General features: G+C 47.3%; 2 pseudogenes; both read left to right on the top strand.

Annotated features, from left to right (window-relative positions):
* Positions 1-14,682: 14,682 nt before the first annotated feature.
* LOC126197312 (5S ribosomal RNA) lies at positions 14,683-14,799 on the top strand (annotated as a pseudogene).
* A 955-nt stretch (positions 14,800-15,754) lies between these two features.
* Positions 15,755-15,871, top strand: LOC126197323 (5S ribosomal RNA; annotated as a pseudogene).
* The last annotated feature ends 689 nt before the right edge of the window (positions 15,872-16,560 follow it).

Below are 16,560 nucleotides of genomic sequence, written 5' to 3' on the forward strand. Positions count from 1 at the left end.
GGCAGGATTCGAACCTGCGACCGTAGCAGTCGCGCGGTTCCGGACTGAAGCGCCTAGAACCGCTCGGCCACCGCGGCCCGCCTTAACCATTGTTAAAATGGTTCCACATAATTTGTTACTACCTAGTTGATGAGAGTATAATTTATACAATGCAAATGTCAAAGAAAAATAAAAAAAAGAAAGAAAATGTAACACAATGAGTGTGGTTAAGAATAATTTGTAATACAGAGAGAGCATGTTGGTTAGTAATGGCCTATTTCTATCTATTTCAGATGAGAAGGTCTCGGTACAACCTCGAGCTATTCTCATCTGAAATGGTTTGTGCTAATGTATGTTTACACAGATTATACAGATTAAATGCTGTTTGAGCACTTCATACATGGAATACATGAATTTTAGCTTTACATGAGAAATACACTTATGTTTGTAACTTGTTAGTAGAAATAGAATGTAGTTCATTGCTACTAGAATGCATTATTCCTTAAATAATTTAATCCATTTATGATACATATAAAATTGCCGACCGAAGTGGCCGTGCGGTTAAAGGCGCTTCAGTCTGGAACCGCAAGACCGCTACGGTCGCAGGTTCGAATCCTGCCTCGGGCATGGATGTTTGTGATGTCCTTAGGTTAGTTAGGTTTAACTAGTTCTAAGTTCTAGGGGACTAATGACCTCAGCAGTTGAGTCACATAGAACTCAGAGCCATTTGAACCATATATATAAAATTCATTGACTGTAGTTTTGAATAGAGAAGAGAATATACTTCTGTCTGCACACAATAAGACGAGCAATACATTACTGCTTGTGTGCAGTATACTTTAAACACCAAGCAGCATGCCATTGGGGAGGAGGAGCCTCGGAATAAAAGTTCTTCGAGCCTTCTCCTCCGAAGCGACATTACCTTATTACTACAGTCTCAGTATGTGGTGCCGGTGTTTATTTGTTTTATGATTGTTGTGTTGTTTGTGATTGTGTTGTGGCATGCAGCGTCATACATTGTCGGTTTTGGTGCCTTACATGTTGATCCCTTCTGAGTCAAGTTGACTTCGTGTTTCTTCCTCGGTTTCGGAATCTGTGGTTGGTTTTGTGTCCTCCCAAGTGGTTTGTTGTGTTGTTTGTGCTTGTCTACCCCTTTTCCACATGGGTTTTGGCGCTTGTATTCTTCGTGCAGAGTGTTAGATACAATATCGGCTACGCTATGTATTGTGTTCCAGTCATCGGGATTACGTATTATTCTGGCGATGTCATTGTCATTCTGTATAGGTCTTACTAGTGCTAGCGTGTTGCAAAGCAGTGTGACACGTTCTGGTGTCCCAGTTTCTCTGCATACGCATACTTCATCGTTTGTTGCCTATGTTCGACATCATCGTGTAATAACTACTGACAGACAGCAGTACGTTGTGGGGGGCGGGGGAATGGACGCGGAAAAAAGTGCAGTCGTTGTGGTAATGTGGAAGCGGAGCGATTTATCTGACGTCCAAAAGAGAGAGAGTGAAAGCATTTCCGAAACGGTTATGTTTGTAAATTGTTCTTATGGTGTCACGGTTAAAGTACACTGTGCACGGCAAAACAGCGTTATCCAAAATCGCTGGGGAGGCAGCTGCGTTGCACCAAGGGCCGCTTATGGTAGGGGTAAATGTTAGTTGCGGAGATATGCAGGGTGAAAAGTATTTAAACCGACAAACTCTGGGAGGTTGCAGGGGACATTAAAACAAATATTTTTCCCTAACGTCATTGTTTCCTATGAGGACTATTTAAACAGGTGGAGGCGGTATTACGCTCTTGTTAGAGGCCGTATTACGATCTTCAGTTGTTACACGTCGTATTACGCTCTTGACTTGTATAGGCAACTGCTGTCCGCCATTGTAGTAGTGCATTGTCTCTGTTTACTAATGGAGCGATACACCTGGAAGGAGTACACTGATATGGTTGGTGCGTACTACGTAGCGCACCACAACGGACGAGCTGCAAAGCGGGTTTATCAACAAAATATCCTAATCGCCGTATACAGCCTCATACGACCTTTGTACCAACGCCTGCGTGAGACCGGGTCATTTAGCAGATTACCTGGACAGGGACGCCGTCGCACGGTGAGAACGCTGCAATTTGAGGAAGCTGTCTTGCAGCATGTGGAGAGAGATCCTTCAATCAGCACTCGTGGAATTGCACGTAACATGGGGACGAATCAGACCAATGTAAGAACAATCCTTCGAGAGCAATTGTCACTTCCATTTCACTTACAGCGTGTCTACAACCTGGAACCAGTTGATTATACACCCAGAGCACAGTTTTCGCAGTAGTACCTGGAACAGTGTGAAATGCGTCCTACCTTTCCATTCTCTGTGTTGTTTACCGATGAAGCAACGTTCGGACGTGACGGAGTCTTCAACATGCACAATTCGAATGTTTGGAGTGAGGATAACGCACATGCCACAGTTACTAGCGCTCATCAAGTGCGGTTCTTCGTTAGTGTGTGGGTCGATGTTGTTGGGGACTGTTTAATTGGGCCGTATCTGCTACCTAGGCCATTAAATGGCAGGCAAGATTACAATTTTCTCGCCAGAGCATTGCCAGAATTGCTGGAAGACGTCCCGCTCCCTGCAAGACAACGCATGTGGTTCCAACATGACGGGGCGCCGGCACATTTCAGTCGTCGTGTGCGTCGATTCCTGGACCGACGGTAACCAGAAACGTGGATTGGCAGAGGTGGTCCTGTACCATGGCCTGCTCGATCCCCAGATATGTCCCCTCTGGAATTTTTTTGTGTGGGGAGAGATGCGCAACCCTGTTTACGAAACTCCTGTTGCATCAGAAGAGGATCTGGTTGCCCGGATAGTAGCAGCAGCAGGAACAATTCAGGATACTCCTGGGGTTTTTGCCCGTGTCAGACAGAACACGATTCGACGCTGTAACCTTTGTTTACGTGTCAATGGAGGAATTTTTGAAAATCTACTGTCATTGAAATTGAGTTGTGTTAATGTGTTGTCTCTTGGTCATAAAAAAATGGAAAAGTGTTTGTTGGTTTAATTAATTTGCCGCCAGAAAAATCTTCCTCTATCCGTTTAAATACTCATCATAGCAAAAAATGACATTATGGAAAAATATTTGTTTCGATGTCCCCTACAACCTCCCAAAGTTTGTCGGTTTAAATACTTTTCACCCTGAATAATGGCATACAGACGTGCAACTGTTGAGCAACTAACAGTCCAGATGAATCAAAGGGCTACCAACAGTGTCTCCTCAAAGATCGTTTAGCGAATGTTGCTGCGTACAGTTCTCTGTAGCAAGGACCTGGCTTATGCAAACGTGCTGACTGCCGTTCATCGGCGACGAAGCCTGGAATTTGCACGCCGGTGCCATAACTGGACGTTCACTGAGTGGGGAAAGGCGGCGTTTTCAGATTAATCACATCTTATGCTCCATCGGACAGATGCCCATTGGCGTGTAAGGCGAGAAATCTCTGCAAATAAACACCCTGTAACAATCGCTGGAAGTGTCCACGTTGGAAGGTATCTAGCCATTCTGGAGGGCACACTGGAGCGACACTACCACGCATCTGTCCTTGGGGGCCACGTCCACCGCTACGTGCACGATAGCGCGATGCTATCTACCAGCAGAACAAAGCAACGTGTCTGTGTACGAAGAGCACCACGATCAGTTTACCGTACTCCCAAGGTATAAACCCAATCGAGAATTCGTGAGACCACATCGATCGGACTGTGCGCGTCCTGGATCCTCAACCACGTAACCCTACGCAGCTGGTACGGCAGTGGAGTCGACATGGTTCCATATCCCCGCCGATATCTTCCAGAACTTCGAAGACTCATCATGCGTGTCCCACAGCGGTCCGCGTTGCTTTCGACAGATCACGTTAATGTGACTGGATCGTATATGAAATGCGGAAAGCACAGTGGTTGTATAATATTCGGAGCTATAATGTTCTGAAGATGTAGCGTCCTTGCCACATACCTGCCAATGTTTATTACATTTTTTTATTTTTGTTACTATGTTTTAAGGAACGAAGATTTTGTTATGGGAAGGTAGCCAGTGGGTAGGATCATAACTCAGAATCATCGAACGACGCGCCAGGTAGCGTGAGAACGGCCGGGCGAGCGACAGCCGTATCTTACTGGAAGAGAGGGAGGAAGTGGGGACTCACCTGCAATGCTGGGCGCCAGATAGTGAATCTTTTATTATTTATATTTACGGTTTAAATAAAAATTTAGGAAAGGCGATCGCAAATTTTGTTCAAACTATCGAGAATTTTGTGTTATAAACACATTAATGAGAATTTTTGCGAAAGTAATTAAAAACAAACTGGCAAAAATTTTAGAACCCAAGAAGAACAATGTGGTTTCACGGCTAGGAGATCGTGTGTAGACCATATTTTCACATTACGACAGATTTTGGAGAAACATAGTGAAAAATCAAAAAATATAGGATTAATTTTCGTATATCTAGACAAAGCGTAAGATACTGTTCCAAGAAAATTACTTCGGAGAGCACTAAATGTGGCAAACATAAACCGTTCCTTGATTAAAATAATGCAACAGATGTATAAAGATAACCTTTGCCAACTGAAAGTTGGTAATAAACTTTCACAGAAATTTAGAACAAGCAAAGGCCTTTTACAGGGCTGTCCCATGTCACCATCATTATTTAAAACCTATATAGATATTAGCCTTAGAACATGGTCTCGTAAATGTAATAATATGGGATTAGAAATGGAGTTTACCTATATCATTTATTGTTTGCTGATGATCAAGTAGTCGTAGCACAAGATGGGGAGGATGCTAACTACACTCCTGGAAATGGAAAAAAGAACACATTGACACCGGTGTGTCAGACCCACCATACTTGCTCCGGACACTGCGAGAGGGCTGTACAAGCAATGATCACACGCACGGCACAGCGGACACACCAGGAACCGCGGTGTTGGCCGTCGAATGGCGCTAGCTGCGCAGCATTTGTGCACCGCCGCCGTCAGTGTCAGCCAGTTTGCCGTGGCATACGGAGCTCCATCGCAGTCTTTAACACTGGTAGCATGCCGCGACAGCGTGGACGTGAACCGTATGTGCAGTTGACGGACTTTGAGCGAGGGCGTATAGTGGGCATGCGGGAGGCCGGGTGGACGTACCGCCGAATTGCTCAACACGTGGGGCGTGAGGTCTCCACAGTACATCGATGTTGTCGCCAGTGGTCGGCGGAAGGTGCACGTGCCCGTCGACCTGGGACCGGACCGCAGTGACGCACGGATGCACGCCAAGACCGTAGGATCCTACGCAGTGCCGTAGGGGACCGCACCGCCACTTCCCAGCAAATTAGGGACACTGTTGCTCCTGGGGTATCGGCGAGGACCATTCGCAACCGTCTCCATGAAGCAGGGCTACGGTCCCGCACACCGTTAGGCCGTCTTCCGCTCACGCCCCAACATCGTGCAGCCCGCCTCCAGTGGTGTCGCGACAGGCGTGAATGGAGGGACGAATGGAGACGTGTCGTCTTCAGCGATGAGAGTCGCTTCTGCCTTGGTGCCAATGATGGTCGTATGCGTGTTTGGCGCCGTGCAGGTGAGCGCCACAATCAGGACTGCATACGACCGAGGCACACAGGGCCAACACCCGGCATCATGGTGTGGGGAGCGATCTCCTACACTGGCCGTACACCACTGGTGATCGTCGAGGGGACACTGAATAATGCACGGTACATCCAAACCGTCATCGAACCCATCGTTCTACCATTCCTAGACCGACAAGGGAACTTGCTGTTCCAACAGGACAATGCACGTCCGCATGTATCCCGTGCCACCCAACGTGCTCTAGAAGGTGTAAGTCAACTACCCTGGCCAGCAAGATCTCCGGATCTGTCCCCCATTGAGCATGTTTGGGACTGGATGAAGCGTCGTCTCACGCGGTCTGCACGTCCAGCACGAACGCTGGTCCAACTGAGGCGCCAGGTGGAAATGGCATGGCAAGCCGTTCCACAGGACTACATCCAGCATCTCTACGATCGTCTCCATGGGAGAATAGCAGCCTGCATTGCTGCGAAAGGTGGATATACACTGTACTAGTGCCGACATTGTGCATGCTCAGTTGCCTGTGTCTATGTGCCTGTGGTTCTGTCAGTGTGATCATGTGATGTATCTGACCCCACGAATGTGTCAATAAATTTTCCCCTTCCTGGGACAATGAATTCACGGTGTTCTTATTTCAATTTCCAGGAGTGTATATGTGCAATCAACTAGCAGCAGCATACAAAACTTGGGGTTTGAAGATTAATTACCAAACTACAGAATACTTGACTAATGATTCAGATGAGCTGTACATTGAAGGAAAAAAAATAACAAAAAGATAAACACTTTCTGTTATTTGGGATCCATTTTAGAAATCGAGGGAAAATCAGTCAGAAATCAATAAAAGAGTTAGTAGCGGACGGACGGTCACTGGGATCCTTAACTCAGTCTTGTGGAGCAGGAATGTAATGAGCAGAACTAAAAAATTTATATACAAATCTATATTAGAGAGTGTGGTTCTGTATGGAACGGAGACCTGGACAATTAACCTGAAGCACATTAAAAAAATTACAAGCTCTAGAGATGGACTTCTAGAGAAGATCGGCAAGAATCTCCGGGAAAGAGAAAATAAGGAACACCGAAATAATAAGGAGAATGGAAATAAAAGAAAGAATGTATGACGTAATGGATAGGAAGAAATTTCAGTGGTACAGGCATGTACAACGAATAGAGAAAGCCAGAATACCAAAATTGATACTGGAGAGGGAACCAGAGGGGAGAAGAAGAAGAGGACGCCCTATGACCACCTGGCTCCAAAATGTACAGCACACAATGAGGAGAATGGGTTCAGAGGAGGACACACAAGATCGAAACACCTGGAGGTATTTTGAAAATATAGTTTAAGAACGTTTATTCTTTGTACAGTAATTTCCGAGTAAATTATTATGTTGGAGATAAGCCTCTGTAATGAGGAAAAGCTCAAAATAATAATAATAAATGAAATAATAGGACTCCAATCATCAGGATGACGCTATTGCACTGAGAACTTGGTGATACTTATTTCAGCATCAATCATTTCATCAGGATATGATAAATACAAATTGTAGTTGCTGTCAGTGCTCATTGACGGAGAGGATGGACCCATCACAACTACGACTCGAGAGGGCAGGTACCAGACTGTTAAAATAGCTCACTAGCAGTCTACAGTCGGTTTCCGAAGAGGTAATACATGAATCCATATATACAATTTGATCGCATACAAAGACGGAACAGACTGTTGAAAACCTGCATTGGATGACATGGGATGTTATGTTAAACCAAGGCAGTCTGATAGTGTGTGACGTGCAACTCTGCGTAACGACGAAATTAATTGATAAACTTACGCTAGAAAACATATTTAGGCGATCTCATGAGTATTCTAAGATGACGTGAAGCATTTTGTGACTTAGGCGGTGCTCGAGAACTAATGATTAATGACCGGGAATTTTGCTATGGATATTAACAACAGAGTGGCTCTAGGAATCGTTTTACTAATCTTGGGACTGGGCAAATAAAAGAAAATTAGTTGGCACCCTAACATTTCACGATTGTCATTACGCTTAAGCATTTCAGCCTACACACCTAACACATTATTATGCACTGTTTATTACACAAGCCTTAAAAGCTCGCGACTGACGGAGAACAAACTGGCGCAATTACATGACGCGAGGCTAGCAAATTGGCTGCAGTTCATTTACGAGAAGTGGGTAGCGTACGCAGTGGATTTTCATTGTAAATCACACGTAGCATCATTGCGCGTCCCCTTGAACATAATCTGGCAGACGATGTTTCGAACATCCATTTCCCTGTTTACCTTGATAGCGTTACACTTTTCGGAAGAGACTCCACGATAGGGAGGTTCACCTTCGGAGCTGGGCTTTACTCGGAGTTGTTGTTGTGGTCTTCGGTCTTGAGACTGGTTTGATGCAGCTCTCCATGCTACTCTATTCTGTGCAAGCTTCTTCATCTCCCAGTACCTACTGCAGCCTACATCCTTCTGAATCTGCTTAGTGTATTCATCTCTTGGTCTCCCTCTACGATTTTTACCCTCCACGCTGCCCTCCAATACTAAATTGGTGATCCCTCGATGTCTCAGAACATGTCCTACCAACCGATCCCTTCTTCTAGTCAAGTTGTGCCACAAACTCCTCTTCTCCCCAATTCTGTTCAATACCTCCTCATTAGTTATGTGATCTACCCATCTAATCTTCAGCATTCTTCTGTAGCACCACATTTCGAAAGCTTCTATTCTCCTCTTGTCTAAACTATTTATCGTCCACGTTTTACTTCCATACATGGCCACACTCCATACAAATACTTTCAGAAACGACTTCCTGACACTTAAATCTATACTCGATGTTAACAAATTTTTCTTCTTCAGAAACGCTTTCCTTGCCATTGCTAGTCTACATTTTATATCCTCTCTACTTCGACCATCGTGAGTTATTTTGCTCCCCAAATAGCAAAACTCCTTTACTACTTTAAGTGTCTCATTTCCTAATCTAATTCCCTCAGCATCACCCGACTTAATTCGACTACATTCCATTATCCTCGTTTTGCTTTTGTTGATGTTCATCTTATATCCTCCTTTCAAGACACTGTCCATTCCGTTCAACTGCTCTTCCAAGTCCTTTGCTGTCTCTGTCAGAATTACAATGTCATCGGCGAACCTCAAAGTTTTTATTTCTTCTCCATGGATTTTAATACCTACTCCGAACTTTTCTTTTGTTTCCTATATTGCTTGCTCAATATACAGATTGAATAACATCGAGGATAGGCTACAACCCTGTCTCACTCCCTACCCAACCACTGCTTCCCTTTCATACCCCTCGACTCTTATTACTCAGCAGAGTACCTGCGCGAAAGCCGCTACAAATTGGAGAAATGTAGCTGCCACGAGCGTAACGCGAACACTTTGTTGGAAGTGTAGAGGTTGGAAAGTTGCAGCCGTCCAGGGAATTTTTTTTGCGCCGAGAGAGTCTAAAAAAGTTGGCGGGCTGAGCTCGTATGTGGGGTTATGCGCAGGCCGCGAGGTGGGCGCGCCGCGAGCAGCTGGTGCCGCCGGTGCGATGCCGCCGTGATGAGGCGGCGGCCCGCGGGTTTTGCTGGCCCGTGTCCCGCGCGCCGACCGCCGCTGTTTTGCTGGTCTAATGGCGCCGCCGCCCGCGCCTCGCTGATCCGCCTTTAAATGGGACTGTGCTCCTCCCCTCCCCCCTTCCTGCGCCCCCCTCCCTCCCCCCACCACAGCTGCGCCCTCTGCTACCCACCGACAACAGGCGCGGCGCCACTCGTCTTCCTGACACATTACGCCGGGTATAAGCTCCCCCCTCGGCCCGTCTTTTTGCGCTCCTCCGAAGTCAGTCGTATTCGCAGCCAGAGGTAATATATAAAAGGCGCGGGCGTGATGCGCCTAGCAAAGTGTTTGCTACTGGTGTTAGCTTTGCCCCCTGCCGCCTCTCCCCATCGTGCCTTCTCCCTTTCGCTCCGTTCCTCGCGCTCTCTCTCTTTCGCGATCCCCCCGCAACTTCCTGCCTCGCTGTTTCTCTCGCCCGTGTAAGCGGCGGCCGCTGAACCGGCAAACAAATCGCGCACTTTGCTTTTGGCCGCGCCGGACGAGAGCAAACACGCCCGATTTACAGGCGTCGTTGTCTCTGCGTAGCAGCCGTTACTGTCTGCGTCACTCGTTTCCTTCTTTCTTTTTTTCTTCTTTTTAGTTTCTTCCGCTGGCGCTCTCAACCGTCGAGCCTATTCTCTTTTTTTTCCCCCCCTTCTAGTAAAACGCTTTCTCTCCTCTCAGAAGCAGAGATACCCTTTTATCAGAGCTGATAGCTCGGAGCCATGCAGGCAGCTGAGGAGAGCCCTCTTGTGCCACACACCCTCACATTCTAAAGGCAGTGAAATTGAGTCGTGCATATTCTCGCTTTATTTCTTTGATTGCTGTTCAAGGTGAAACGCGCGCATGAGTGGAGTCTGAAACGAAAAACAAACTCAAAAGCACAGGAAGGCGGTATTAAAAACGTGAAACTCTGTGCGCTTTGTTTGACGTTTAAAAGCGCGTAACATTCTCAATTTCAAGTATTTCATTTAACACTTGTAAACAAAAATGTTAGTTCCGCAAGGCCAAAGAAATACACTACTGGCCATTAAAATTGCTACACCACGAATATGACGTGCTACACACGCCGACAGGAAGAAGATGCTGTGATATGCTAATGATTAGCTTTTCAGAGCATTCACACAAGGTTGGCACCGGTGGCGACACCTGCAAGGTGCTGACATGAGGAAAGTTTCCAACCGATTTCTCATACACAAACAACAGCTGACCGGCGTTGCCTGGTGAGACGTTGTTATGATGTCACGTGTAAGGAGGAGAAATGCGTACCATCACGTTTCCGACTTTGATAAAGGTCGGATTGTAGCTTATCGCGATTGCGGTTTATCGTATCGCGACATTGATACTCGCGTTGGTCGAGATCCAACGACTGTTAGCAGAATATGGAATCGGTGGGTTCAGGAGGGTAATACGGAAAGCCGTGCTGGATCCCAACGGCCTCGTATCACTAGCAGTCGAGATGACAAGCATCTTATCCGCATGACTGTAACGAATCGTGCAACCACGTCTCGATCCCTGTGTCAACACATGGGGACGTTTGAGAGACAACAGCCATCTGCACGAACAGTTCGACGACGTTTGCAGCAGCATGGACTGTCAGCTCGGAGACCATGGTTGCGGTTACCCTTGACGCTGCATCACAGACAGGAGCGCATGTGATGGTGTACGCAACGACGAACATGGCTGCACGAATGGCAAAACGTCATTTTTTCGGATGAATCCAGGTTCTGTTTACAGCATCATGATTGCCGCATCCATGTTTGGCGACATCGCGGTGAACGCACATTGGAAGCGCGTATTCGTCATCGACATACTGGCGTATCACCCGGCGTGATGGTATGGGGTGCCATTGGTTACACGTCTCGGACACCTCTTGTTCGCATTGACGGCACTTTCAACAGTGGACGTTACATTTCAGATGTATTACGACCCGTGGCTCTACCCACCATTCGATCCCTGCGAAATCCTACATTTCAGCAGGACAATGCACAATCGCATGTTGCAAGTCGTGTACGGGCCTTTCTGGATACAGAAAATGTTCGACTGCTGCCCTGGCCAGCACATTCTCCAGATCTCTCACCAATTGAAAACGTCTGGTCAATGGTGGCCAGCAACTGGCACGGCACAATACGCCAGCCACTACACTTGATGAACTGTGGTATCGTGTTGAAGCTGCATGGGCAGCTGTACCTGTACGCGCCATTTAAGCTCTGTTTGACTCAATGCCCAGGCGTATCAAGGCCATTATTACGGCCAGAGGTGGTTGTTCTGGATACTGATTTCTCAGGATCTATGGCACCCAAATTGCGTGAAAATGTAATCACATGTCAGTTCTAGTAATATATTTGACCACTGAATACCCGTCTGTCATCTCCATTTCTTCTTGGTGTAGCAATTTTAATGGCCAGTAGTGTACCTTGCATTCATTAGTGTTTTTCTACAAATATAATACCAGTCTCTTCCTTCTAGAAAATTCTAGAGCTGTTTATATACCCGAATTATAACTGTTTATAGAATATAATATTTGTGACAATGTGTGGTGTAGGACGATTAGGAAGCTGCAAGATGCTACTTGCTGCTTTGCGGTCCCGTGTCTTACAGAAGACGTTCTCACACTTGCAAGTTACCTTCTGTCGTCCCGGTGATCGCACACTGGAGGTAAGGTTGCCTTGCGTCCAGCTTTAGCCGGATATATTCGACATTTTACGGTCGTGCCCGGCCAAATATACACTTTATAAAAAGAGGTGATAAAATTCATGGGACAACGATATGCACATAATACAGACGGTGGTAGTAACGCGTACACAAGGTATAAAAGGGCAGTGCACTGGCGGAGCTCTCATTTCTACATCTACAGCTACATCCATACTCCGCTAGTAACCTGACGGTGTGTGGCGGAGGGTACTTTGAGTACCTCTGTCGGTTCTCCCTTCTATTCCAGTCTCGTATTGTTCGTGGAAAGAAAGATTGTCGGTATGCCTCTGTGTGGGCTCTAATCTCTCTGATTTTATCCTCATGGTCTCTTCGCGAGATATACATAGGAGGGAGCAATATACTGCTTGACTCCTCGGTGAAGGTATGTCCTCGAAACTTCAACAAAAGCCGATACCGAGCTACTGAGCGTCTCTCCTGCAGAGTCTTCCACTGGAGTTTATCTGTCATCTCCGTAACGCTTTCGCGATTACTAAATGATCCTGTAACGAAGCGCGCTGCTTTCCGTTGGATCTTCTCTATCTCTTCTATCAACCCTATCTGGTACAGATGCCACACTGGTGAGCAATACTCAGGCAGTGGGCGAACAAGTGTATTGTAACCTACTTCCTTTTTTTGCGGATTGCATTTCCTTAGGATTCTTCCAATGAATCTGCTTTAACAACGATCATCTTAATATGATCACTCCATTTTAAATCACTCCTAATGCGTACTCCCAGATATTTTATGGAATTAACTGCTTCCAGTTGCTGACATGCTATATTGTAGCTAAATGATAAAGGATCTAACTTTATATGTATTCGCAGCACAGTACACTTGTCTGCATTGAGATTCAATTGCCATTCCCTGTACCATGCGTCAATTCGTTGCAGATCCTCCTGCATTTCAGTACAATTTTCCATTGTTACAACCTCTCGATGTACCATAGCATCATCCGCAAAAAGCCTCAGTGAGCATCCGATGTTATCCACGAGGTCATTTATGCATTTTGGGAATAGCAACAGCCCTACGACACTCCCCTGCGGCACACCTGAAATCACTCTTACTTCGGAAGACTTCTCGGCATTGAGAATGACATGCTGCGTTCTGTTATTTAGGAACTCTTCAATCCAATCGCACGATTGGTCTGATAGTCCATATACTCTTACTTTGTTCATTAAACGACTGTGGGGAACTGTATCGAACGCCTTGCGGAAGTCAAGAAACGCTGCATCTACCTGGGAACCCGTGTCTATGGACCTCTGAGTCTCGTGGACGAATAGCGCGAGCTGGGTTTCACACGATCGTCTTTTTCGAAACCCATGCTGATTCCTACAGAGTAGATTTCTAGTCTCCAGGAAAGTCATTATACTCGAACATAATACATGTTCCAAAATTATACAACTGATCGACGTTAGAGATATAGGTCTACAGTTTTGCACATCTGTTCGACGTCCCTTCTTGAAAACGGGGATGACCTGTGCCTTTTTCCAATCGTTTGGAACGTTACGCTCTTCTAGAGACCTACGGTACACCGCTGCAAGAAGGGGGGCAAGTTCCTTCGCATACTCTGTGTAAAATCGAACTGGTATCCCATCAGGTGATTCATATGCAAATGTTACCTGCATGAGTTTGGCTGTACGACGGCAATTTAAAGAGTTGGACCGCGAAAGAGTACTTGGAGCTAGACGCATGGGACATTCTATTCAGCCGGCCGGGGTGGTCGAGCGGTTCTAGGCGCTTCAGTCTGTAACCACGCGGTCGCAGGTTCGAATCCTGCCTCGGGCCTACATGTGTGTGATGTCCTTAGGTTAGTTAGGTTTAAGTAGTTCTAAGTTCTAGGGGACTGATGACCTCAGAAGTTAAGTCCCATAGTGCTCGGAGCCATTTTGAACATTCTATTTCGGAAATCGTTAGGGACTTCAACAGGGTTTGTGAGTGCTAACAGACAAGTGACACTGCGTGAGATAACCTCAGAAATCACTGCAGAACGTACGGCGAACGTGTCAGTTTGAAAAGTGTGGCGAAATTTAGTGTTACTTGGCTATGTCAGAAGAGGATCGACGGAAGTTCCTCTGCTCACAGTACTACATCACCTGCAGCGCCTTTCCTGGGCTCGCGATCATTTCGGTTGGACCCTAGACGACTGGAAAACGGTGGCCTGATCAGATGAGTTCCGATTTCAGTTGGTAAGAGCTGACGGTGCGGACCCCACGAACCCATAGACCCAAGTTATCAACAAGGCACTGTGATAGCTGGTGGTGGCTCCATAATGATGCAGGCTGTGTTTACAGGGAATGTAGTGGGTCCTCTGGTCAAACCGAACCGATCACTGACTGGAAATGGTCATGTTCGGCTACTTGGAGATCATTTGCAGTCCATTGGTTCAAATGGTTCAAATGGCTCTGAGCACTATGGGACTCAACTGCTGTGGTCATAAGTCCCCTAGAACTTAGAACTACTTAAACCTAACTAACCTAAGGACAGCACACAACACCCAGCCATCACGAGGCAGAGAAAATCCCTGACCCCGCCGGGAATCGAACCCGGGAACCCGGGCGTGGGAAGCGAGAACGCTACCGCACGACCACGAGATGCGGGCTGCAGTCCATTAATGGACTTCATATTCCCTAACAACAGTGTCATGTCACTGGGCTACAGTTGTTCGCGGCTGGTCTGAATAACATTCTGGACAATTCGAGCAAATGATTTGGCCACCCAGATCGCTCGATACGAATCGCATCACGGGATATAATCGAGAAGACAGTTCGTGCACAAAATCATGCACCATCAACGCTTTCGCAATTATGGACGGCTATAGAGACAGCATGGCAACGGCCTTGCCGCAGTGAATACACCGGTTCCCGTGAGATCACCGAAGTTAAGCGCTGTTGGGCGTGGCCGGCCCGTGGATGGGTGACCATCCAGCGGCCAAGTGCTGTTGCCATTTTTCGGGGTGCACTCGGCCTCGTGACGCCAATTGAGGAGCTACTCGACCGAATAGTAGCGGCTTCGTTCAAGAATAACACCATAACGGCCGGGAGAGCGGTGTGCTGACCCCGCCGGCCGGCCGGAGTGGCCGAGCGGTTCTAGGCGCTACAGTCTGGAACCGCGCGACCGCTACGGTCGCAGGTTCGAATCTTGCCTCGGGCATAGATGTGTGTGATGTCCTTAGGTTAGCTAGGTTTAAGTAGTTCTAAGTTCTAGGGGACTGATGACCTCAGAGGTTAAGTCCCATAGTGCTCAGTGCCATTTGAACCATTTTTGTGCTGACCCCACGCCCCTCCTATCCTCCTCTGAGGATGACACGGCGGCCGGATGGTCCCGGTAGGCCACTCGTGGCCTGACGACGGAGTGCTTTATAGAGACAGCATGGTTCAAATTTCTGCAGGGGACTTTTAACGACTTCTTGAATTCTTTCACGTCGAGTCGCTACACTACGCCGATCAAAAAAAAAAAAAAATGGTTCAAATGGCTCTGAGCACTATGGGACTCAACTGCTGTGGTCATAAGTCCCCTAGAACTTAGAACTACTTAAACCTAACTAACCTAAGGACAGCACACAACACCCAGCCATCACGAGGCAGAGAAAATCCCTGACCCCGCCGGGAATCGAACCCGGGAACCCGGGCGTGGGAAGCGAGAACGCTACCGCACGACCACGAGATGCGGGCTGCAGTCCATTAATGGACTTCATATTCCCTAACAACAGTGTCATGTCACTGGGCTACAGTTGTTCGCGGCTGGTCTGAATAACATTCTGGACAATTCGAGCAAATGATTTGGCCACCCAGATCGCTCGATACGAATCGCATCACGGGATATAATCGAGAAGACAGTTCGTGCACAAAATCATGCACCATCAACGCTTTCGCAATTATGGACGGCTATAGAGACAGCATGGCAACGGCCTTGCCGCAGTGAATACACCGGTTCCCGTGAGATCACCGAAGTTAAGCGCTGTTGGGCGTGGCCGGCCCGTGGATGGGTGACCATCCAGCGGCCAAGTGCTGTTGCCATTTTTCGGGGTGCACTCGGCCTCGTGACGCCAATTGAGGAGCTACTCGACCGAATAGTAGCGGCTTCGTTCAAGAATAACATCATAACGGCCGGGAGAGCGGTGTGCTGACCCCGCCGGCCGGCCGGAGTGGCCGAGCGGTTCTAGGCGCTACAGTCTGGAACCGCGCGACCGCTACGGTCGCAGGTTCGAATCTTGCCTCGGGCATAGATGTGTGTGATGTCCTTAGGTTAGCTAGGTTTAAGTAGTTCTAAGTTCTAGGGGACTGATGACCTCAGAGGTTAAGTCCCATAGTGCTCAGTGCCATTTGAACCATTTTTGTGCTGACCCCACGCCCCTCCTATCCTCCTCTGAGGATGACACGGCGGCCGGATGGTCCCGGTAGGCCACTCGTGGCCTGACGACGGAGTGCTTTATAGATACAGCATGGTTCAAATTTCTGCAGGGGACTTTTAACGACTTCTTGAATTCTTTCACGTCGAGTCGCTACACTACGCCGATCAAAAAAAAAAAAAAATGGTTCAAATGGCTCTGAGCACTATGGGACTCAACTGCTGTGGTCATAAGTCCCCTAGAACTTAGAACTACTTAAACCTAACTGACCTAAGGACAGCACACAACACCCAGCCATCACGAGGCAGAGAAAATCCCTGACCCCACCGGGAATCGAACCCGGGAACCCGGGCGTGG

The sequence above is a fragment of the Schistocerca nitens genome, chromosome 7 (genome assembly GCF_023898315.1).
Source record: "Schistocerca nitens isolate TAMUIC-IGC-003100 chromosome 7, iqSchNite1.1, whole genome shotgun sequence".
Lineage (NCBI taxonomy): Eukaryota > Metazoa > Arthropoda > Insecta > Orthoptera > Acrididae > Schistocerca > Schistocerca nitens.